Consider the following 25,772-nt stretch of genomic DNA (forward strand, 5'->3'; position numbering starts at 1 on the left):
ATTCGATGATTCGTTAATTTATTAACCGCTATATTGTACGTGGTAAGTAGAAAAGCAACGATTGTACAAGAATGGCATTTGGAAAAATATTTGACTTACTTGATAATCTGTTCCTTTGCAATTTAGGACCAGAGAAGTATCCAATTTCCTCGGGATTTGTTATTTTATATAGGTTGGGGTTGATAATCAATCTCGGATCCACTCGGATTGGTTATCACACCTTTTATTTTCTCTCTTATACAAAACACCAAATCACACAGCAAACGTCTAAACTCTGCCAATGCGTCTTAGCAAATAAGGCGTGGTCGACTCCTATGACAAAAGAGCGTCGTTAGGAGTCGTACCAACATAATCCTAGTAACCTTTTAGTAACTAGCGGTCATACCAACTGAGCATTTCTCAACAGGATTTACGTCGATCGATAATTTTTCCACTATTGTATCGTTGTATTCTGTGCAGACATCGTCTTTTTCATCGTACAGAATCAATTTCTCAGCTTCTGGGTATTCCACGTCGAAGACGTCACCGGAAAGATTATAAAATCCCTGAACATCGTGGCTTAAGGAATCGCGTTTGCTTCGTTTCGACTTTCTCTTACTTTCTTCAACTTCAAATTTATTCGATTTCCCTGTAACCGAATTATCAACGTTTTACCACGTTTGTCTGTCTTATCTTCGCTATTCTCGTTACGGATAAAATGAAAAAATAGTTGCAAAATTTCTGAAATTGTAAATACGACCAGACTGGAACGTATCAACGACAAATACGGTGTCACAAAATTGTGACAAGTCAATATTCCAGTTGTTAGTTTGTTGAATTTACGCCACCGCTGATTAAACGTATCACGCTTTAATAGAAAATTCAATTTCCCAGCGGGGAAAATGGAATTTTGCGCTAATTAAAGTATTGCGCTTTTGTACAAAATTCCAATGTTTTCTGTTGCCCGCGAAAATGCAATTTTACGACGGACATTTCAGACAAATTTTCATCAGACGGCTTTCCATCCGTAAAAAAGAATGCTATCTATAAAAGTGTCAATGGAAATTGATCAAAGTAACGTCAAGCAAACCCGTTTAAACAGCGAGGTAAAGAGACCAATTACTTTTAACAAAACCTGTATCGTTGCTCTTAACCGTTTCACTTTTAAATATCAATCGGCGCTGTTCCTCATTAAAATTTCGATTTAAATCGAACGAGAAATACAGCGTAACACTTGGAATTTTCTATCGTTTCTCAACCATACTTCGAACATTTACGTCGCATTCTTCGATTCATAGGATCGCGATGTTGGATTCTTCGATTTCGATACAAAAACGTTTCACAGCTTTCGACGCGGGCAATTTAATTAACAGAACAAATAATTTGTTTATAAACTGCCAATTACGTGCCTTGAATTTCCGATATATGCAATAAATTTCATTGCTACTTGACCTGAGTGGGTCATAAAGTTGCAACCGTGTAAACCGTGCCACGTAATTTTATTGCATTCAATTTTCCACGTTTCCAACAATTTATCAAATTAGAATTTATCCGCGCATCGTACGAAATTTTTCATAAAAATTGATTAATAATAGTAGATATATAGCTCCTCGTATTCGTAAAACAGATTTTTAATCTGTAAACAACGAGTCGTGGTAATTACGATACGATCGATTTTCAACTTAGCAAAATTTGTTTCCATTTAACATTCACATCCAGATTGTATTTCCTTTGTAATAAATTAATTATATAATTAAATAAATTTATTATTCGAACCGATATTCAGATACAGTTCGAGTATACTTGATAAATTTTCAGACTCGATTCTCCAAGTCGAAAATGAGAACGTTTTATCCTATACTTTTTCTTCATTTTTCCACAAGGATTCGCGTTGTTCTCGCTTTCAGACATTGTTCCGTTGCATCCTGTATATACGGGGTGTGCCAAATTTAAACCGTCAAATTGTAAGTAGTTGATTTACAGACAAGAAGAAGAAGAAGGAAGAACTTTATATAATGTTCGTCAACGGACGTTTCTTTACAGAATTACAAACGAGTATCGTTCGTACGAAACAGGTAACGACGCGTTTTCCATCGCAGCGTGCAAAAGTTCGCTGTATTATCGTGTCAGCGCAGTTGCATGCTTTTCATCATGCGACAACAAGCCCGTGTCGTTAATAGCTACAATAATGATACAATGAAAAATTATTATCTGGTATGTTTGATTGGTCGTTGGAGAACGTTGTCCGCGTGCTCGGATAGAAGCCTGACATCGATCAACGATGGGAGTAATACGATCTCGTACACACAGTTGCTAACAATTCGATCGAGTTGCAAAAACCGCGTGTTTTTACTCGTTGCGCTAGTTGTTCACGCGAACTCGCATCTCCAGAATAAACCTTCCGTTTTACAGTTGCGAAACCATAAATACAGAAAAGAAAGTGCAGTTCTTGAAACTCTGACGAAACGCTGATAATACGGTCAATTGTCGCGTGCCGTGGAATGGAAAATTCGTCGTTACTTGTTTCATACGTACGATACTTGTTTGTAACTGTGGAAAAACGCGTTTATTGCCCAGCTTCGTACGACATGTTTTTCGGTAAATATTTACAAAGCGGACAATCTCGCCATATTCAACGGCTTTGAAATATGTTTGCCAAGGCTAATATTCCGAACAACTTTTTCCTGTAATACTCTTTACCGTCGCTCTGCTTTCCGCGATATTCGCAGCAATTTCTGTCTCGACGACAGCGATGATTTCGTAGTTTCGCTTTTCTCGATATCACTGCTAAAGCTTTTCCTACCTCGAATAACGACGCAAAGCTTCGTATGAATCGTATCTATCCTGTTACTTGATACGCGAATTTAATTCGAGGTAGCCTCAGTGATGTTTCTTCCCTGTGCGAGTTGAAAATGATTATCAGAACTGCATATATATATATATATATAAATGTACGGACATCAACGTCCGAGACGTTCGTCCATGCCAAACGGTAACGCGTACAGGAAACATTTGTTCAAAATGACTTTGACTTTAGCTATATTTTTAAATTGGAATTAGCTAATGGTCGTTCGCTTTGTAAATGATTATTTCTTTTTCTCCTTTTTGCCTGCAGATTAAGCCCTCCCTGTTTGACGGTTTAAATTTATTAAATTAAATTTATTAAACCGAATATATATATATATATATATATATATATATATATATATATTCGTTTGTACTACGATTACTCTCATACTCTATGTATGGTATTATAATATCGACGCTATCAGTTCTTACAGTATCACGATCAGAGTCAATTTTAGAATAGAAGAAGCAATTAACGGCGGATCGCAAAGTAAGAAGCTTATAACATAATTGGCAAGGAAGTCGGTAAATCGATCAACCAATCACCTACATCCAACCGTCTAACGAAAGATGAAAAGCCATCGCGATAACGATCCTTCTCACCTGCAAGATTTTCCGGATTCACAGACACGAAGCTCGAATTATTCCTGATCGACCACCACTTTTCGTTTTTCGGCTGAAACATCACATGCTGGCCATTCGTCAGCGGCTGAACGAAGAACGATCTCTGCCCGATCAACATCAAGGCGTACACTTCTTCTTCGCATATCGTCACGACGACGAAGGAACTCGCGTCTCCTTCCAAGCTGCCTTGTCGAAGATCGCAGTTCGCCTTGGCGTTACGTCGCTCGGACTTGGTTTTACCCTGGCGCACCCAATTCACGGTGAAATTCGACGACAGTATCAATCGATCGTTGGACATGGTCCTTAAGGTCCAGTTGCTGATCTCGAGGAACACCGGCTCTTGGTGGAGATACTCGCGCCAAGTTTCTCGGTCTTCGTGGGTCGATCTTCTGTTCCGCGCGCTCTCATTCGGGATCACTCGAGGGTAAACGATCTCGTACTCCTGCAAGCTTTGCAAAAAGTCGCTCATTCGCGACTTAGTAGCGATCGTGCCGAGCAGCCACGTGGCGAGGAGAAAACTGGGAAGTTTCGATCGCGTCATGTCTCGCGCGCTTTGATCGAAATTTCAATAGGATTTTCTGGCTACCCAAAACTCGCCAGGCATGCTCGTTCACTCGCAGACGTAGTTATCGCGATGAAAGCAGCTAATTCGCAGACCCGATATTCTCATTTCATTTCGCCGGTTCGTAACGCGTTCGAAACGCCGTGTCATATAGACGCGTACCATACTCTCGCGTTCTAACATTTTCAATGTCTCGCGCTTTATCACGTAGCTAGCGCGGAAGTAATACGAAGGTGAATCGTTGGTTTTAATACACAGGGTGTTGTTTAATCGATCGTATAATGGAGAAGGGAACGATTCTACGGTACACCAGAGATGAAATGAAATCATAGAATGCAGTGGTTTTGTAGGTAGTGCTTTATCGAAAAGATTAACCGTGAATATTTGCTCGACCTATTTATACCAAATTGATACAGTATCTTAAAATACAGACGAATCTTTCTCAATTTCCTTCGATCATCGTCTCTAGGCGTACGAAACTGCCTCGTTGAATTCGAACGTTTCTCGATTTCCTTCGACGTCTTTCAATTTCTTCTTTTTTCAATCGCCGTTCGCCTTCTCAAAGCTGTCTTCGAACAGAATTCTTAGAACGACTTCCAATTCCTTTCGATTCGTCCAATCGTTTAGCTTTACGAAACTGTTTCGCTAAACTCCTTTTTCCACTGTACTTGCGTATCGTAACAAACTCGTCGGCGGTAACTCGCGTCGATTAACGATTCACCACCAGTAAAGTAACCGGGAATGCAGCAAACTAGTAATCGGTAGAACGAAGCGGAACGTAAGTGGAGCGAGCGATAAGAGCGATCGCGACAATCGCACGCCTCGCCCTGCGATTCCCACGCGAACGAATCATCAAATTCGAGCCAAAGATTCTCACTAACTCGAAGATTCGCGCCAGTATTTTCCACGCGCGCGTCACACAAATTCGAACGACTTTCGCGAAAAGGACGGAAGGATAAGACGATCGATCGGATCTCGGGTCGATCGCGATACCCCCGGACAGAAGGTTTCGACGAAAAAGTGGAGTAGACGCGACGAAGGAGCGTCGTGCAGCAACTGGTGGCCAATTTATTCACCACGTGCCGTAGGAATTTAATTTTCTTTCGCGCAAGAACGATCCACCATCGGAGAAAGTAGAATATAATTAATTTCGATCTCGTGTCGATCGCGACGTTCCGGATGGAACGTTTCGCCGAAGAGGTGGAATAAACGCGACGAAGGAGCGTCGTGCAGCAACCGGTGGCCAATTTTTCCACCACGTGGCACCACGTGGAAATTTAAACGTTTCCCATGAAAATGATGCACCATTGATGAAAGTAAAATACGATAATTAATCGGTCGTCGAGTCGAACGTGATATTCCGGATAAAACTTTTCGATGAAAAAAGTGGAGTAAACGCGACGAACGAGCTTCGCGTTACGACTGGCAGCCACATGGACGGATGAACGCGGCTGGAAACGCACGCGAGTGCAGCGGCGAATTGTGCGTAAGAGTAAGCGCGAACGCGAGACTGGAAAAAGCACCAGCGCTTACCGCCCACTGAAGTTCTAATAATGGCAGCTTTATGTGCAATCACCGAGAAACGAGGATGCTGGCGAACGCATTGTTCGAACCCGACCGAGACGATTTAACAAGGGCCGAGGATTTCATCTTGAACGTTGCTCTTGTCACGACCGGCATACTTCAAATCCGATGGACCGATGATGGAGATAGAGATGTGGCGGCCTTGGCGACAATGTATATCGCCAAAGTGCCTAATGAGTCACCTGTATCCTAACGGTCCTTCCACCGAATGTCCTAGAAGTGTGACAACGGTCACGTACGCCTACAGGGTAGTGGGGATATTGAGGGATGACAAACAAAGAAGAAACAGATGTTTTTTCTTTTCGTTCGAGCCCCCTGTTCTTTATTTTACGTGACACTCTCGACCCCACCAGAATTCTTCGCTTTCCCTTGAACCGCGAACTCGAAAATATCGTATTCAGTAAGGCGACGAATCTAATGAACGGGAATTAAATCTGTTCCGACAGCTTCCTTTGCCTGGATGAAAGAATAAGTACGAGAGATAAATTATGTCAGATAATGCACAGTGACTGGCAGAAAAGTCATATCTACTTACGTGTATGAATTCTAAGTAAAATTTATATTAAACATTTCTTTTTTTGTCTATTACACACTTTTTTTTCTATTCTACGATATCTGTCACACGTTTACTCGTCTCGTCGATTACAATTCAGTTTTATAAAATTACAGCATTTCTTCTTCAAATTTTCTTCATGGCTTTCGATATTTGCAATGCTCAGTGCGTGGTGGCTGTGCAGCTACAGCTAACAATATCTTGTATATCAGTATCTTTTATAATCTTATACAGTGGCTGTGAAAAGGTATTTATATGCGTTAGGTTGTCCCAAAAGTTTCTTTAGTTTTATAAGGAAATATAATGTTATTATTATTGAATTCTGTACGAATAAAATAAAATGGATTCTATTACTACAAAATAGATCATACATAATTCAATACAATAATATGATACAAAAAATGTACATTTATTATTTCCTCACAAAACGAAAGAAACTTTTATGCCAACCTAATGCTAATACTTACGTATCTCTATCTTTTTCAATTTTTTTTCATCAGCCGTTACATTTCACTTTCAACTAGTGTCAATAGTTCGTAGTCATACGATAGTACTATCAAGTGACGCGAAATTTATCTGTCCATCTGCATAGTGGATGGTTTTCGACCAGTGACTTTAAGCGATTTTCCACTTTCTTCATATTTTTGCTTAGATTCCGCTTCGCTTAAAAAGATTCACATGTATCGATATGAAAATTATTGGAAGATATTCTAACAACTTGCAAGAGTATTCAAGAATTTTTGAGCACACTTTTTAAAACACGAGAACGTAAACAGATATTGCATGATCCTAAACGATCCAGCGTGTAAATGTCGGTAAGGCTTTTGCAGACAGAGGACAATTAATATGCTTTCAATTAATATAATTGATTAGCACGCTGGGATAAACACAATGGTAGAAATAATACAGAAATACTTTTTGTAGCCACTGTAAGTAGCTGTTGGGTACAGTATTGTTCAAAAGTAGACAGACGCTCGATTACTTTTGGCAAAATGTACTTTACTCGCAAGATTATGCATAAATGGACTGCAAAATTTCATAACAGTTAAACGTAAAACGGACAATAGCCTACGTTTTGTAAAATGGTTTATCGAAATTAGGAGATAAAGAATTTCAGATAAGTAAGAGTGTAAAAAAGAAGAGAAAGATGGTTTTAATATTAATTTTAAAAATATTAAAAGGGACATTTCTGATTTTCTTATCCGTTGATAAATTGTTGTTTGAATAATTGCTTCTTGGAATAAAAAATATTTCTTTCCATTTTATTTGCGTTTTACACAACGAGATGAATGGCAACGAACGAGATGCAAAATGAGAGATGCTTAGCATCGAGGCATTACGCGTGGGCGATAGATTAGTATGACTCTTCAGAAAGAAATTACATTACGCTTAACGACGATCGTTATTCTTTCCTGGAATGGTTTTATTTCCTCTTAACAAGGCGATGTCGTCTCACGTTTTCTACGAAAAACAAAAAATTCCATTCTTTGCCTTAGTTTTCATTATATGCTATCGCACGATAAATCATATCCCTTTGTTCACGGATGTGGAAATTTAATTAAAACCGATTTCTAGAAACGAATATGTGTTTTCCATTGGAACAAAACCCTATATCCCGTTAGAACCTTCCAGGAATTCAAGAACTTTGTAATTTTCCGTTTGACGATGTCGGATCTACATTCAACCTAAGCTCTCTCGATTTCTACGAAAATGATAACACGCAGATTTCCAGGATGCTGTTGAAAGAACAGAATGCACGAGTATAAACTGAATGCTTTCATTTAGGCAGTGTAATTACGTTAATTGGTTACAGCTGTAAACGCGCTGGTATAAACTATATAGTTTAAGCGATTTAGTAGATACCTGATCTCGCGTTTCCCTGTTTCCAGCGAAATTTTAGTATTATAAACGGAATGCGGATGTTTGTGCGTTTGAGAGAAATGTGGGTGTGTATAAACGTCCAGGTTGTACACTCTTGTTCACGAGTATCGAAAAATATGCCGATCGTTAAAATTGTTCGCTTCCTGCAAAATAATCAAAATAATTGGAAACCAATCGGAGGATACTTAAAAATTAAAGTAAAATAAAAAGAAAATTAAGGTATAATTAGTAAAAGAATATTGTACAGAGATCGTACGAAGGAATTTAAATAAAAGTTGTGTACAATTTTCTAATGTTATGTGTCCACGAGAAAATTCCCATTCTATTGGGTTTTCCCAAAAATTTCTTTCGTTTTATAAGGAAGTGACAGATGCACATCATTTTTTGTTTTACATTATGATCCATTTTGTTCTATTAGTAGAAAACGGATCATACAAAATTCAATAAAATAATGTAAAAGAAAAAATGTTGTGCATCTATTATTTTCTTATAAAACAGACAGAGACTTTTGGAACAACCTAATATGTTTCTCATTGACATCCTTGGGAATTAAGTAGAGGATAATGGAAAAATGGAAATCGATAAAAAGTATTTATTATTAAATCGAGAGTTTTAATGAATTTTTTTTTTAGAAAAGTTTGTTACTTTATACAATTTATTGGTAGTGTATTGCTATAACAATTTTTCTAAAATTTACAATTTAAATTACATTGGTTCGTTGAACGATCGAGTAATAACTTAGCAGTGTTTTAAATCTCATTCTCGTAGATTTGATTGTATTTGTAATTATTATAATTATGAGCATCGTATTCTTAAGAACATCCCCTTTTTATATTATCAATTGTTCTTTGATTTATCGACATCATTAGAACGAGAACATCATTATTATTTTCTTATTTCTGAGCTTCGTATTATCGATATCGTCGTAATTTTATTGATTTATTAATCAATATTCATCGTAATATTATTATGAAACACATAAGGAATGAAACTCCATGTACACATTTATAAAATGAAAACAGCATTTTCATTGGTAATGCGATAAATCTTATGTATCGTGTTGTTGTGTAATATTACAGTGTATGTTACAATGTACGTATAAACGCGTTAATAGAACCAATTATTCTCATCGGCGACTAAAATGATTCACGATCGTGTGTTACTTCGTCTGCAATGTCAGGACGGATACATGATAATTGTTAATGTAATTTGTAATACTAAAGCTAGAAACAGATCGATCCCTCTTATCGTCAGATCGTTCGCAGCACCGGTACCGATATTGCAAAACGATTTCTCGCAGCAAGTGGTGCAAGCGGAGAGTTTTGTTCGTTCACCGACCACTATACATCCGGAGTCGCATTTGTTAGTACACTTTCTCTCCACCGACCAAGTTTGTGGACTAGACGTTGAATCTTCGGTGCTGGTAGTGTAAGAAAATCGCTTTACCTGAAGAGAAAGAAGCAAACGTGAAAGGAATATTTGCAGATTTTAAACTTTCACGATGTTCGTTATATGACATGTCCTAGCGGATCGCAAGAGACACTCGTACGCTAAAATATAGTATTTCTTTTAATTTTGTCCGAGTACGAGCTCATTTTGGGCGGCATTAAACCACGAACTTGATAGTATCGAGCGAAAAGAGAAAAAAGAAGACTGAAAAGAAAAGATGAGAAAGAATTCTACATGTACGTAGAATGATTCTTGATACTAAAATTAAATTAATATTTGCAACAATTCCTTGTTTCACTCTGTATGACATTTCACATTGGAACTTGTAACGAACACGAGTGAGTGTGAACGTAACATATTTTTAGTCAAGGGAATATCAATTTTCCAGAATATCTCGCATCATTTCCAGAGAATACGGTTCGTTCATTGTTAATTCGGTCGGTTAATATCGATTACGGATTTCGTAAAATTTTTGCCGTGTATGTGCAAACTGTACAATTATATCATATCCAATATCATTGTTGATTACCAATAAATAAGAAGAACAAATAAAAAATTGCATTTGCATATTCCCTCTAATGTGTACACCATGTACATATGTTCCTATAAAGCGGATTCAATTTCAATAAAGTACGTAATTATTATGAAACTGAATTGATCGACTATATTGAACATTTCCAAACACTAAAATCGCGTTATGAACGAAATGAAACTGTGGCTCTATCTTGAACAGCCTTCTCTCGCTCTCGTGTTGACGATAACTAATATCGCTTTTAGCTAGCTGTTTGCTATATTCTGTTTGCTTTAAAAGCACGCGATCAAAGCAAAATATCAAACATCTGCTGAAACACGTGCGTGACCTGTGTATAATCAACAAGCGTTGGAATCGCTGTTATCATTTGTCATTACCATACAGGTCCTTTTATCACCAGTGCACTTGTGCCCGAAAGTGGTGAAGTTTCCAGTCAGATTGGCGCATCTCTCTCCATCTTCCATTGTATCACACTGATGACACCATAAATCGTTTGCTCGTTCCGACGCTGCGTGAGTTCGATGTTCCGTAGTTAACAGTTGGCCTGATCATCGGACACAATCAACCGACAAATACGTATTAATTAATAGAAATCGTGATTTATCCTAGATTTCTAAAGATTATTAAAATCGACGTAGGAATCGGACGTAAGACGTTGGGCAAATCGTTGTCTACTTTTTAATGCTTCGCATCTTTCTCTCTTTTATTTCTTAGAAATTACTTCCTTCTACTTCTTCCTTTCTTTCATTTTTCAAACAAATGTGTCGTGCTTTCATTAACGTCAGATTTTTGTACATTTTTGTACAAATAAATAGATATTAGTCTTGACATTTACAGACACATCGGCGATATGCGTAAGATGAAATTTCGTCGCGTTCGTTGACAAGATTGCTAGGAAGATTGCGGAAAGGGATATCATCGAGGAAATCGTCTAATAAGGTGAAACATCGGTTTAGGTTTCTTATTTAGAACGGAATTCTTCGGATGTTTAGCTTTTCCGTCGAATAGCGTCTCTAACGATATTTCGCCAAATTTTCCTGCTGTTCTTGCGATACGTCCGACGGTAAGACTTGGCAAGCAAAATATCGTAAACGTATCCGGAAATTACGAAAAATTTATTTCGATTTATTTCAATTAAACGTATTCCGAGAGCAGCAAACGTATTCCTTATCCATTGGCAGGTAATCAACGAAATCATACACGGGTACTTAAAAATACCTACAGTTATGAAAGATATTTCCAAGTTCGGAAAAACGCTTCCACGCAAGTTTGATCAATCGTACCAATCCTCTAGAGTTTCAGCTTCTTAACAGATTCGATCATCTCCGAAGACTAAACAGACGGTATACGACTACGTTTGCATCTACACGACAATTGGATCTACGCAAGACTGCAGATTCGATATCCACGAAATATTCTATGTATATTTCATGAAGTTAAAAATTATACTGTTTTATTTCACATCTGGTTCCAATAGAATAAGATGGATTAAACGTAATTCAATAAAATAATTTAAAACAAAAAATGTTGTGCGTCTATTATTTCCTTATAAGATAAAAGACACTTTTGGGACGGTCTAATGTTAAAAATTCTCTGTGAAAGTTGATTGTAATATTCTTCTTATCTAAAGAAAAAGAGAAAATAGAAATAGATGTATTCAGTATGAATTATTTATTTTATACATAGGAAACATAGGCAAGACGGTAAATGAAAAAGGTAGCCTCGAAATGAGAATTCATCGCGAAGCTTATCACGGAAGAAAAGTCAATTAAATGCACCGTGTACGATGATCGTTGTTTACACGATTCGTAACACAAATGGCTAACACCTACGAGTGAAGGCTTCAACAGGTGCACTTTCCTCTATATGCAGTTTATATGTAGAGGAAGATCTTCGCTATAAATAGACGAAACATCGTTCCTTCAGACATCTAGTGAAAACTCCTTCAACGAAACACGCTCCTAAAACGCAACTTGCTCGTAAAACAAATAGGGCCATGTAACTGAAAGGAACCTCGAGAAAGAAAGAGAAAAATGGGAAGAAACAGAAACTTCCATTTTCCATTACAGAAACGCTCTTTGTTGAAAGAAAAATTCCTCAAATTAAAAATTCTCATAGACGAAATACCGCCATTGTCTATCCTGGCAAATTATCTTCCGTCTTAACCAGTTACCTATTCTTGACGAGTATACTCGTCACGCGTAAAAAGCAGTTTTTGCTGTTTAAACTGCAATTTCAGCGAAAACTAAAATATATTCGTAAATTTGAAGACGTTTCGACCATTTGGAAGCCAGGACCAGGTAAAACGAACAAATGAAGAGATATAAATAATTATTATGAAAAAACTATAATACAGCGTGAACAAAGTAGTTGTTCTGTCCTTTCTAACGCATTTTAGTCGCATTAGTCGCAACGGCTAACTGGTCAATACATTGTCGAGTCGATCAACTTTGGTATTCCGATCGTATCGACGTGAAAATCGGCGTGACGAATAAGGCGCAAGAATCGTTTTCTTCTCTCGCAAATACCGAAGATGGACAACGCGTATCGGCGAATTTTTAATTTCAGAAAAATGTAATTTGATTCGTGGCGAAACGTGTGAGAAACGCGTCGAATTAAAGAGGCGAAGGTTTAAGCAGCCCGACAAAGCGAGTGAAATGCGAGGCTTACCATTGATGCTTACGACCATGGAGATAGACACGACGATCAGGAAGTACGTGACAGGGTACATGTATCGGCCATGTTGATAACGTCTAGCGCGTCACATTCGAAAATAAATTCGGCTGATGTCATTGGCGCATTGATCGCATGCTGGTGTATGGCGGCGAGCGCGTTGCGACGCAAAACGAGCGGATTTGGGTACAATAGGCAGCCATATTGAGAATAGCCGGAGTCTGCGCTGGATGGGTACAGCTGCTCCAGAAACCTTGAAGCCCAAGGAAAATCAATATCCATGGCAGCCGGAAGGTCCTGTTCGTTCAGCGGGAACGTTTGACGTCAAAGTTTCTGCGCATTCGCATCACACCCAGAAAAAAGAAAATTCACTGTCACTGAATCAATGATTTGTCGACACCGCAACTAAAATTCAACTTACAATGCCTCGAAAGCTAAAATAGTCCGACACTCGCCGTAAAAATATCTTTCGTTTCGTACGTTCATTCGAACGAAATAACTCGTCTGCAACTGTGGACCGAACCATTTGAATTTTGCTCGACGAGTTAGAGGAAATCTTCGAAATGTGTTATTTAAATCTTCGTTACAGGTCCAGCTAGAAAAGTTGTAAAAAGCTACCTTTACTTTCTTCTTCGCTATTCCGACTAATTGTACTTCTTTCAACATTTCTTTACACGTCACCTATTGTTAATCTTTCCAATTCTTCTAACTCGTAAAAAAAAAAAAAAAAAAAAAAAGAAAAAAGGAAAGAAACAAATTGTTTGACTCAATTTTTGAAAAGTTATTCTGTTTTAAAGAACGCACCAACGCCTCCTATAGCCCGTTACACGAGACTTCGGGATTTTGTTCGTTTTGTAACGAAACACGACTATCCAGATCACATTGGTAGAATTTGAAATCATCCTGAAAGTGCAAATGTAAAAGGCAGAAAATAGTTGTGGCGAATATTTGGGGGGAAAAATAGTACATAGTATAGATAGGTATTTTGAGCGTACAATAAATATCAAAAATTATTCCATTGAATATCAAGACGTATCGGTACAACAGATAATTGACTGTTTAATTAATTTCGTGAAATTAATTTCCTCCACGAGATACACCATAAAGAGCTATCTTCAACATGTTATAGACGCGAAATACTGTCCCATTGAACATTGAGATGCATCGATGTGATGGATAATTGACTGTTTAATCACTTTTGGAATCTCTGCGAAATATACACTCGCACTAAATATCTTGTTACTTAAAATACAATATAATATGTAATATGCGATATGTAATATAATATGTAACATACACGTACACACGCGATATATTTATAAAGAAGCACGTATCAGAGTTGGAATAATTTCGTGAGCAACAGTAGACGGTAAATGTAATTTGCAAACGACCTCTTTATCAAATATCGATAAACGCGATCGATATGGAAGGGATCAGTCCTTATGCTGGCCAAATATTCCGTCATCATTCAAACATCCATCGAAACTAATCCCAGTACATACCATTCGAATAATCGAGTAACTTCGTTATCGCGTATGATACAGTGCAATTACTTGATTGCAATGATATCTCAACGATTATTAACAGATACCAAGATGTCTCGACAGTTGCAAAAATCTTTTATAAATAAATTACACGTGGCTCGCGAAGCTGTTTCAACGTTGCTGGAAACTTTTTGCGTATATGATATACGAAGCATTTCGAAATGATCATTGCAGCACTGTAGCGAGACACGCCTAACTTGATCGTATCGGTGAAATTTCAAACGGATTTGGAAGTGTGCATAGAAGTTATATTTACCAGGGACACGTACTTTCCAAAAATCATCAAACTATTCGAACAGTCAATTATTATTTAGTATGTTAATAAGCCACGATGTACAATACCCTTAAAAAGTTAGAAAGAATAAATTTTCGGAAAATGGAACAATTTGACTTTCAAATGGCTTGTACGTGATGTAATCATCTGTTTGATGAACTTTTAATTGCTATCGTAGATAGGATCGTAAAATACTACGAATGTTACAGACATTGTCGTGATTTTCCTATAAAGTAACACACGGCGCGTAGTCCGTTTGATGTTCGATTTGCTTGGCTCTTGTAATCCAATTTCAATAAAATTGTACAAAATGCACGTGATACGAAAGAAAATATAAAATATACAAAATACTCTTTACTTCTCTTTTTTTTTTCAATCATATTCTCAAAAATATGAATTTGCATCAAAATCTACAGTCCAATTAGAATATTAGAAAGAATATTCAGACAGACGATGTATATAAAGGAGATACAAATTACGACGATGAGAGAACTCGCAAGATATTTGTATCTGTGAAATTGCAACTGTTGCGTCGATAAATATCTACGCCGATTAAATGTTTGATACACTTCGGATTCTCATCGGAAAACCAGTAATAACATATTTCTATTTCGTAATATATTTCTGATGTACAGAGGATGCTCTCAAAAAAATATACACCCACTTTAATTAAATGGTATCGTGAAATTGCTGCATCGTATTATTACAATTTTTATACAAATCTTCCTTTCCTTCAATTTTGTGTACATTTCGGATGTATTCCTTTCTTTTAATCCTATTAATGGATCGATAGATTTAATTTTATAAAATTGATTTTTTGAATATTTATACATTCCATATCTTTTTAAGCACCACGTCACACGATTCTTTCGGTAGAAATAACTGCGTAAATTTAATAACTGCGTAAAATTACATTTTCTCTGTACCTGGGAGCTTTTGCGCGGTGAATTTTATACGATCGAAGCCCCTTTTTCGAATGGCATGGGTGCTTCGGCATGGGAAAGTGCCTCTCCATTATCGTTTTAGCTGGCTGTTTCCATTTGTATAAAATCGTCGTTATTATCGTCTTTATCACAACGAAACCATCCCATTACATCAGTGTATTTAAGGTTTCCCCACAGTTACCCCATCATTCGAGCAATCCACGTGCTTTACATAATTCTCAATATCACGTTTCCATTTTCTAACATCTGTGACTGTAGCTTTTCCAACGTCACGTACTCTTGATGAATTCTATCGCCGATTCTTACACCACCTCCCACCTTTTTAATTAAATTCTATTTTCTTTCTGTACGACTGGAACGTTGTTAGTTTCATACCAAATTCTTATTTATCGGAATTCTATTCTATCGAACAGAGAAAAGAATGTGTAGATTTTTTAAAAAGAAACTTATCCGTCACTGAGAAATGTTAGGTTCGACTGATAAAACGTACAGACACCAGAGTATTCGTGGGAGCAGTCGAACATCAACGATCTCGGCATATTCCACCTCAAACGCGATTCCGTAAAATTCAAACTAATCGTCCAGCGAGCTGTTCCATGTTTTCCAAACTGAACAGATCGTGAGCATCGGCCAGCGATATGGGAAATGAAGATAATTTCCAATTGTTCGTAACATCTGACGATCATTCGACTTAAAACATAGTTCTCGCGGTCGCGGCAAACAAGTTACGCAGGCAATTTGTCAGCTGTCGAACGAGAGAGCTGGCTGGTTGTACTGCGTTGAAGCAGAGCGATGCGAAGAACGGGAGAGACGCGAAAGGGAAGCGTTCACCGAGAATACGTCCGTTTCGTCTTTCTCGTTAGACGGTGGAAATGAATTGGCGATTTCACCATGAATACTACAAAGGAAGTTAACGCTGTAACTGGCGCGAGTTTCGCGTGAAACGTAGCCTTTGACGAGGTGAAAGCCGGTTTGTTTGCGCGTCTCGCCGAACAAATCCGATAACCAAAATTGTCTGACGAAATTGTTTTACACGAGCCGTGTTCTCGGTAACGCTAGCGGCTATTTAATCAAAATTGTCGGCCGCGTTTCTCGTTGGCCGTTCGATCGACCAACGTGTAATTAAAATGATACTCTTAATAGATCCTCATGGACAAAGATAGCGAGGCTGGCAGTTGGCGAAGCGAGCTAAGCAAATAGCGAATTATATCGCGTGTTATAACTGGATCGTGGAAGTTTGCGCATATTTTTACACTGATAAATTAACCCTGCTGCTGATCCTCTTGTCGTAAGACAACATAGGAAAATATATAAGTAAATAGTATCGCGAATAATTACGAATAATTGCATTCATTTTCGTTAAAGGTAAATTATATTGTATTTACGTGCCAAGGATAGAACTGAAATTGCCGCTAATATTGATTTATTCTTGTTAAATTTCAATGTCAGAATAAAAAAGTTTAGTAGTTAGCGGTTGCGACCTCTTTGAAAAGCGTGTACCTAAAAGTGTGTCGCGAACAGTAAGCGATGGCGAGTATACTCGTCGAACACGGAGTACGGGTGGCTGTTATAATATAGAATTAAGTTGTTACGAAACGACTGTTTTATTTTTCAATTTAGTACTGACGGGGCTCGTCGTAACGTAAAATACTGCCATCTCTTCGTGACGAGTATACTCGTGGAAAACAGCCAATTGGTTAAACCAGGACCAGATCACGATACCGTTTAAAGATGAAATTTGTAGAATGGTTAGAGTTAGAGAATATCGGAACTTTGTATTATTATAACGTTTACCATCGCTGCGCTCTCGATATTAACCCTTAACTGCTGCTCTGGGACTCCCAGACGATATAAACATCCGCGTAACTTCGCTCTCGAGCAACGCGTGATGTCAAGTAATTTTCAATTAAGTCGCCCCTTATGACTATAACTTATAACTTCTGATCTTTGTTCCGTATAGGAGTAATTGAGAACGTACAACTTTCCTTTCGCTTTGTTTCGTCTTGTCCATTATGGATGAAAATGCGATTATAGTTACGAAACGAATCATTCTTCGTTGATCGCGATACAATGGAAATGTTTACAGCGAACGTTCCCGAGTGCTTCGAATAAAGAAAGAACGATGCAATACGATACTCTTTGACTTATAAATAACTTTCCTTTGAGACCAATCGGTGGATCAATTTTCTGGCTCCGCAGACGCAATGTTACACGTAATCCTAGGAATCGTGAAGTTTTCAGTCTTTTCTAATATTATTTTTCAACTTGAAATTCAATCTATTGGACGTAGGAATATTTTTACTGTAAACTATTAGAAAAATGTCCATCGTATAATCGACGAGCATCGCGAGAGTAATATCCAGGCTTTAAATTCTAAAGGCTCGTTACCGTACAACTGTAGTAGGCAACGTCGTTGCTCTAAACACGTACGTAATTTTGTTCACATTGTATAACCGATAACTATTTTCTTTTTATTATTTCTTTTTATTCGAATGTCCTTCAGCTTTCGCTTTACCACCGTACATCATCCCTACGTCATGCACCGATACTATTTTTCTTTTACACTGTGACACTTACTTGTCTGCTTGACCATGCGATCCTGATCATCATGCAAATGGTCTAAGACTGTTGTCGTAATACTCTACGGAATAACTAAAATTGTTGTATCGTTCTAACACGTTATAGACTTTATTAAAGAGGAACGTTTACTCGATAGAAGACTCAGATTCATGAAATAAGACACCGGTTTTCCCTGACGCCACTTTACGATATAAATAATTAAACTTTTTCTCCCTCGTATATGGAAAGCTTAAAATACTTTTCCTGTATTATCTATGCCAAATCTCCTGTCAATTTCGTTACTAAAATAAATGTTACAGTTATCAGCAATAATCGCCTGCACTCGACTATACGTTTCTTTAATTAAAAATTTATCAAAGCGAAGTCTTCGATTCTTTAAATTCTGCAAAATTTGATGAAACGCGCAATGACTCGAAACTTCCGACGAGTAATGTACGCGAAAGACTCTGTATACTCGTTAGGTCGTTCCTCAAACGAGAAACAGATCGAACTGTTCGCGTTCGAGTCAAACGTAAAGGGAAAAGATTAAATTTCCTAACTTTTCGTCGATAGGATCTTCATCGACGTTTATGACAGTTGACTTCTCTTAATTAGCGAAGCTTCAAGCTTTCGATATTTCCAAGTTTCAATAATTCTCATTCTCCGTTCGCCTTTCAATGACCGTTATTAGCGTGAGCGTGTGTCAATAATCAAAGCGAACGATGCTCTTTTGAACCTTCCTTTCCTCTTCCATTCGTCTTCCTTTTCAGAACGGAATAATGGCTAGATCTACTTTACTCGTTGCGCTGATTTAACGAGTGCGTGTTTATTCTCTCTTTATTCTTCGTCTGCTTCTGCCCTCGCATCTGTTGAACATCGATTCGATTGCTGAACTCGACTGTGTGATTCTCCTATCAGGAACGACATTTGCGTCGGAATATACATGTTACGGTCGTTCTTTAAAATTCTTCTAAATTAAAAGTTCCTTAAAACTCTCCTAGCTGCAAAGTTCTTCTCCTGAAAGAGTCGCGGTAAACGTGGATATCTGACGTTACGCGTTCGTTAACGAGCTTCTCTTATGTCAAATATTACAAAGCAACGATTTACCCAAAATATAGAAATATCTTCCGAAATAGCGGACTCATCGTTAGATTATTAGATCGCGGATGTTCGTGCATTTGTGGGAATTTTAAAAATGCAAAAGTCCATGAAACGTTTAGGAAACGTAGAGGATGAAATAAATCTTATCTATATATATCTTGAATATGTTTGTGTATGAATATCTTATGATTTGTGTGTATGAATATCTATATCTTTGTGTATGAATATGAATATCTTTGTGTATTTGCTACGATATAATTATTAAAAAGAAGAAGAAACTTTCAATCATGAGAAAGATGGAATATAATGAAATATATTCAGACATTGAATAAAAATTTTTATTTTCATTTCGGAAGATGGAACGAACACGAAATATGCAGCAAATTTTGCGAATATTTCAAAATGAAGGAACTGCGCAAATATAAATATTTGCAAGTTAATTGCACTTAATATGGAACACCTGACTTTAAAAGCTTCCCAAAAACAGAAACATGCTTTTCTTTTCAATTGCCTTCGAGAAATTAATAAGTCCTTTCTGTGTCGCTTTATAAATTCTTTTAACATCGATATTACGTTTTTTCCTAATATTAAATTCTAACAATTTCTTACAATTTTTCAGCTGAAAGTTGTATTAAAATAATTTTGGCAACTGCTGAAAATTGTTGAAATTGTTGCACCAAGAGCGTAATTTCTGGGAAAAAAGGGTCGATGAGAACTCAAATCCTTCCGGGACTGTTTTACTCGCTCTATTAAACAAACATGTTTAATGATAAATCATGCAAAAAGTAATATTTTTTACGTTCATTATTTAACACGACTCTCAGAAAAATTTTATAGGCTGTCAAACGTAACAATCAACTGCATTCGATCAACGCATGCTTTCATTTTTAAGGAAATGTTTCATTTATTATTTGCGTTATTACTTTAATAAACGTTTGCTATACCGTTAACGTTCATATCTATAAACCAACGTTTACTTACAGCTTTACCCTTACATAACGTCAATCTTCGAAAGAATTACGGATTTTTATTATACAATATATTAATCTTAGTTATTATAACGTTAAGTTATTAGCAAAATTACAAGATTGAAGTTACCAGAAGAAAAAAAGCGAGGTGTTCGTTTCCTCTTTTACAAATATAGAAGAGGAAGGTTGCTTAAGAATGATTAAAACGTAAAATGAAATTCTAATTAAATAAACGCCGTATTACCATTTTTCTACTATAGTTTCGAGTAAATTCCGCGCACTAATCGTATTTCTCTACGGCACAATAATAACATTCTGTTAATCAGCCTTTGAAATGTCACCGCAAATGTTCCATGTGCAACGTGACGTGTATTCCGTGATAATTTTCTTAAACTATATGAAGTTAACGTTTATAACATTCTATAAAGTAATAAGCAAACTAAATGAATAGCCTTCATCACGCTGTATATCCTGTTTGCATATTTAATATTAATATCAAAGCTTCCATGCAAAAAGATGTTGTATTTTGCAAGCGTATTTTATTACCGAGTGCATAATAATTCATTAACAATCCCCACGATTTATCGTCACAGTACGAAAGTACGTTCAATAATTTACATTCTGTTTTTACACAGTCTGTTGTAGCTATACTTTGTTTTCACGTATTTCAAGTAAACATATCATCGATAAATACACCAGTACAAACGCTATTATATCGATGCAAACGTTAAAACATTTTCATCATGGTGAAATGTATTTGGTACATCAATTTTAGCGAATTCAATTAATGTATGACGAATGTTAAGCATTTACTTTGATTCGTTGAGTTTTAAGAATGAAATTAATTAAAATTTCCTTCAATCAAGGTAGATGTAATTTTAACAGAAAATTCCATTAAATTTCTATAAGTATTTCTAATGGTTACTCTTATGCCTATAAATAAAAATTAAAAATCAAACTATCCTATAAAAATTAACAGATAAGATTATTTTTTCCTGTTAATTTCTATGCCATAATTGCCTCTTCGATTCCCCATTTCTCTACGATTTATTCGTCTCGTACACAATTTTAACGTAATATTTGTAACAACAGACAGAGATACTTAGTTAGATTTAACACGATTCTTTTTTTCGCTTTTGTTAAAAAATTATTCGCAGACCGCAGCTCCTCCTTCGATAAATTTTAATTCTCATTACGTGTACGTACATAAAACGTAGCGAGTACGAAACAATCACAGAATAACGTGATCTTCGATGAGATGCGATGTTTTAATAAGTTCTGATAATAGATGCATCATTAAATATGTAATTGGAAATGGTTGTTAATCGCGAGCATTAAATAATAATGTAATTTGAAAATAAATTAAATTCGATATATTTATACCGAATATATTAAAGACGTTTTAACATCGACATATTCAACATTTACTACTATTTTCCAGGCACAATATCTTCTTGTCGTTACGTATTTGAAACCTCCATAATATCTGAATTTATTTTAGCGGACACAGCAGTATGTAAAAGTTTTATTCATTACATTAATGAATAAAAAAAAAAACAACAACAAATCACGAGTATCTTCGTTAACTTACAAGATACGTATTATTAAATATCCAAAGAACAATTCTAAACAATTTTGCAGAAATAACATTCCAAACAAATATAATACTTATTAATTGATATATTAAATTCGTCGGATGCAATTTTTTAATCGCACATGAAACAAACGTATATTTCTCATTTCGTTGAATTGTTTTCTACATTTAAATTATTCCTGGATAGATAAGAATTATACGAAACTCACGAAATAAGGAAATAAGCAAAATAAAAAGAAAAAAAGAAGAAAAAAGAGAAGAAACTGGTAGATTTCACTTATCGTTAAACTTATATTCTTAAACCAAGTTAAACTTAGTTCGCCATCTTCGTGATATTACGCAATTCAACAAACTGTCAGATGCAAATACAACGTTAACATAGAATTGTAACGATAAAAGTTATATTCGAAGTTATGGTAATCTCTTCTGCTATGACTCATCATTGTGCAACTGTAACTTATACCATTAACAAATCTGTATTTTCAGCCACGTTTCTAACTATAATCGTACATTCCATGTACATAAGTAATGTCCACATTGAGGAACGTATAACGCTTAGTTAATAAATTCGAAACCACATCGTTCGCGTGTAGTCCACGCGAACTATATTTGAATTGTGTTAAAATGGCAATTTGTAAATTTTATACGTCATATCGAAGGGATTAAGGATATTGAAGGAGAATACATAAATATTCGAGTCGCGTACATAAGTCTTAATATTATAATAATAAATAATAAGTCATAAATAAGTCATAAATAAATCATAAATTTTCATAATCTTGGTACGTTATTGATCTACGATATAGTAAAAGTTCTATACAATAAGTAATAAGCTTTATACAATAGCTCGTGGTTGATAACTCCGCGTTAAATACAATTTATGGCAACAAAATTTTATCCTATTCTAACAGTTCGTGGAAATAAAAATCGACGGACTTATGTAACTTCCAGTTGGCGAACAAATTAACGCAAGTTTCCAACGAATGAAACGCGAATAATGGGCCAAGGAATTTCCGACGATATGAAGGAATTAGGTAACGTTGTCGGAGAAGAGTGCGCGAATGTAATACAATACCTTGGACAAGTAAAACGTTTCTTTTAATAATGTAAATGGGCTGAAAAATATTGCGGCAGAAGCGAGCAATTACTGATTCTACGTGAAAAACCGAGTGAAAAATGTGGAATAAAATTTGTAAAAATTTCAGTACACCGGTTAAATCCTCAATTTCGATCCTCGGATGAAAAAAAATTAATTGTAATAAATCATACCAGGTGTTTTTCCTATCTTTCTTATTTTTCACGTAGAATCACACTCTGTGTTTCTATTCGATCTATTGGCCAAAATCTATAAAATTCACGTGGCGATCAACGTATCGATGCATTCTGTCAATTAAAAAAAGAAGATATAGCTTAACGTAGAATAATCTTTTTTATTGCGATAGTGATGGAAATTTCATTATCGAGATTAATCGTGAGCTTGTTGAAAGTCTGATCGGCACTATAACGAAAGAGTAGTTAGGCGAGCGGAATCACGGCGTGGAATGGAAAAGCGTGAGAAAGTAGTCTCATAATGTAATTAATGAACGAGGAATCGAAATTCTGTCGTATTTTACAGCGAGGATAAGAACTACTCAAGCGACAATCGAATGTCACTTAAGCGCTCTGGAGATGGAATCAATTAGTACTTGAGTGGCGTTAATTCTTGCGCGAAGATCAATTCTCGCAAACTATTCGAAAAATAAGGATTAAAAGGTTTTTACATAGGGAAGCGTAGGATTGAAGCTTAGGATTTAATTTTGACGCGAATAAATGAAAGTTTAAGAATCGAGATTTAATTGAAATAAAAGTAGGATCGTTAAATTAAAAAACGTGAATAATTCTCAATTTTTGTCGCATATGAAGTATAGACACAAGTCTTTCAAATAATAAAATATTTAACCAACGTTAAATATTGAACTATAACGTGAAAGTAATATAAATGTAAATGAATATCGAACATTCTGAATTATAACACCAATTAATCGCATGCTAATTAATATTTATGAATCATAAGCGAAACACGATGGAAAATCGAAATTCGATATATATATTTCGAACCGTAAAAATAAGATCAGTAGAATGAACATGAGTTGGTGTACACTAGTTTTTTATTAAATGAAAAATAATAGATACGAATAGTAATAATAATAGGATATTTCTTAATTAACTTTTTCATTAATAGATATTATGTTTACATATATACAAATAAATATAATTTTCTACAAATAATATATATGTTATCAATTTAGGATATGAGTATAAAATTTCTCACCATGTCACAAATTTTCCCGAACGTTATTTTTCGCATTTGAACTTGCAGTTGGATACTACGACTATATTTCTTATATCTGTTTACAAGTTTAATAAAACTATTTTACGCTATGGCTTCGCTTGTTACTTACGGCTTCTTCAAACCAAGCGATTAAGAGATGGAATAAAGCTGAAATTACGTGATATAATATGCGCGTATACTTCGTGTGCCTGACATTGCGAGCATCACACTACTTACAAAGGAGATTTTACCTTGTATAAATCATACTTTTATTTTGGCAGCATAATAAATTTTATCCGATTACTTGAAAGCTGTTTGTATTCCGAGTTATTAAGCATCGTTATAACAACGAATGGTGTTGATAATTCTCTAATTTATTTAAATTTCCAAATTAACATAAAGTGTTACGTAATCATTTTATAAATGTCTTAAAACGTTATGAAAATTATTTTATATCAAATCTTCCCTTAGAGAACGTGGGCAGATGAATATTAAACTTTGATGGAACGCATCTAACGATTAAATATTACATATCTATGAAATTCATCTAAATGATTAAATATCAGATATCTACGGTATTCATCAAACGATTGAATATGAAATAATATAAAATAAATATAAAATAACAGTTAGCAACATTTCGATATTATGGATTAATTGAATTAACTTTTAAATCGAAACACAAACGTGTTAACTACAACCTGCGGATTAAAGCGATTACATCTTTTTCCTTTTTTTTACTTTTTTTTTTTTTGATAGGAAAACTTCAACCAATACTTTTGTGTAAGCCTGTGAGGTAAGCCTCGACTTCTAAACTAACTTCGTAAGCTATAGAACTAAAAGAGCATAATCGTAATGTGATACGAATAGTCGGAAGAAATTTAACATTTATTTAAAAATTATATATGTGTATTTAAAAACCACTATATTACAAAGTCTTTAACTATATTTTTATGAATCTGTATAATTTGTTAGAATTTTAAAAGGATACATATATATATGCAAGCTCCCTAGATTTCATGTAGGATAGGGATTCTTTTTGTTTCGCGGGTAGCACGACAGGCTGTGTTTCACGGACAGACCGATCTTCCCTTGTTTTACGGACGACCATTTTAAGAAGCACGTTTTTCCCGAACGGACGGACAGAGAGTTACATCAGAGACAAACAAGGTTACGGAATAGTTATTTAAGATTTTAAAGACTGAAGAAGAAAGATCGGTAGCTCAGGACGTTGAAAATCGATTCTCAATTTTCAGGTAAACATTGTACTAAAGACTTGTTATTTCCCGTTTATATAATTATTGTTATTTATTGTTATAAACGCATATTAATTGTCGTTTATTTTTGTATTTTATTATTTACTTTATAATAAAAACTCGATTTTCAGACTACAGAATCGATCCCTGAATTATCACCAAATTACGATCTTACAAATCGATTTTCACTACGCCATGCCGTTAGAAGTGAAGCTACGTATCGCCATGAACGAGAACGCAAGGGGGAGAAAATAGAATGCATAAGAATCCATAAGAAAACCAGAAGATGAAGTATGTGATGTCTTTCCTCCAGAATATCAAGCAAGAGATCATCGTCCGCGATTATTCAGTTTATCGATAGTGAAGAAAGCCGCAAACAGCTTAACCAAGGTAAGCCATTACAGAAACATTGCACTCACGATGGATGACGCAACGGCAGCGTCATACATCGGTACAAGTTTAAACTTCGTGTTTCGAGATATTTACTTAGAAGAATCGGAGATCATCCCCACAAGGAAAATAAAGACCGAAGTCGAA

At 35.8% G+C, this 25,772-nt stretch overlaps 1 protein-coding gene and 1 long non-coding RNA gene across 4 annotated transcripts in view; one reads left to right on the forward strand and one right to left on the reverse strand.

The window, feature by feature from the left end:
* The window catches only part of LOC126927020 (uncharacterized), a 31,834-nt gene extending 27,469 nt beyond the window's left edge, over positions 1–4,365 (forward strand). Inside the window, exon 2 of the long non-coding RNA XR_007715087.1 lies at positions 4,246–4,365. This is a non-coding gene — a long non-coding RNA (uncharacterized LOC126927020). The remainder of the gene's footprint in view (positions 1–4,245) is intronic.
* The window catches only part of LOC126926982 (A disintegrin and metalloproteinase with thrombospondin motifs 3-like), a 102,746-nt gene that overhangs the window by 19,429 nt on the left and 57,545 nt on the right, over positions 1–25,772 (reverse strand). The window lies entirely within an intron of this gene.

The sequence above is a fragment of the Bombus affinis genome, unplaced genomic scaffold, assembly GCF_024516045.1.
Source record: "Bombus affinis isolate iyBomAffi1 unplaced genomic scaffold, iyBomAffi1.2 ctg00000068.1, whole genome shotgun sequence".
NCBI lineage: Eukaryota > Metazoa > Arthropoda > Insecta > Hymenoptera > Apidae > Bombus > Bombus affinis.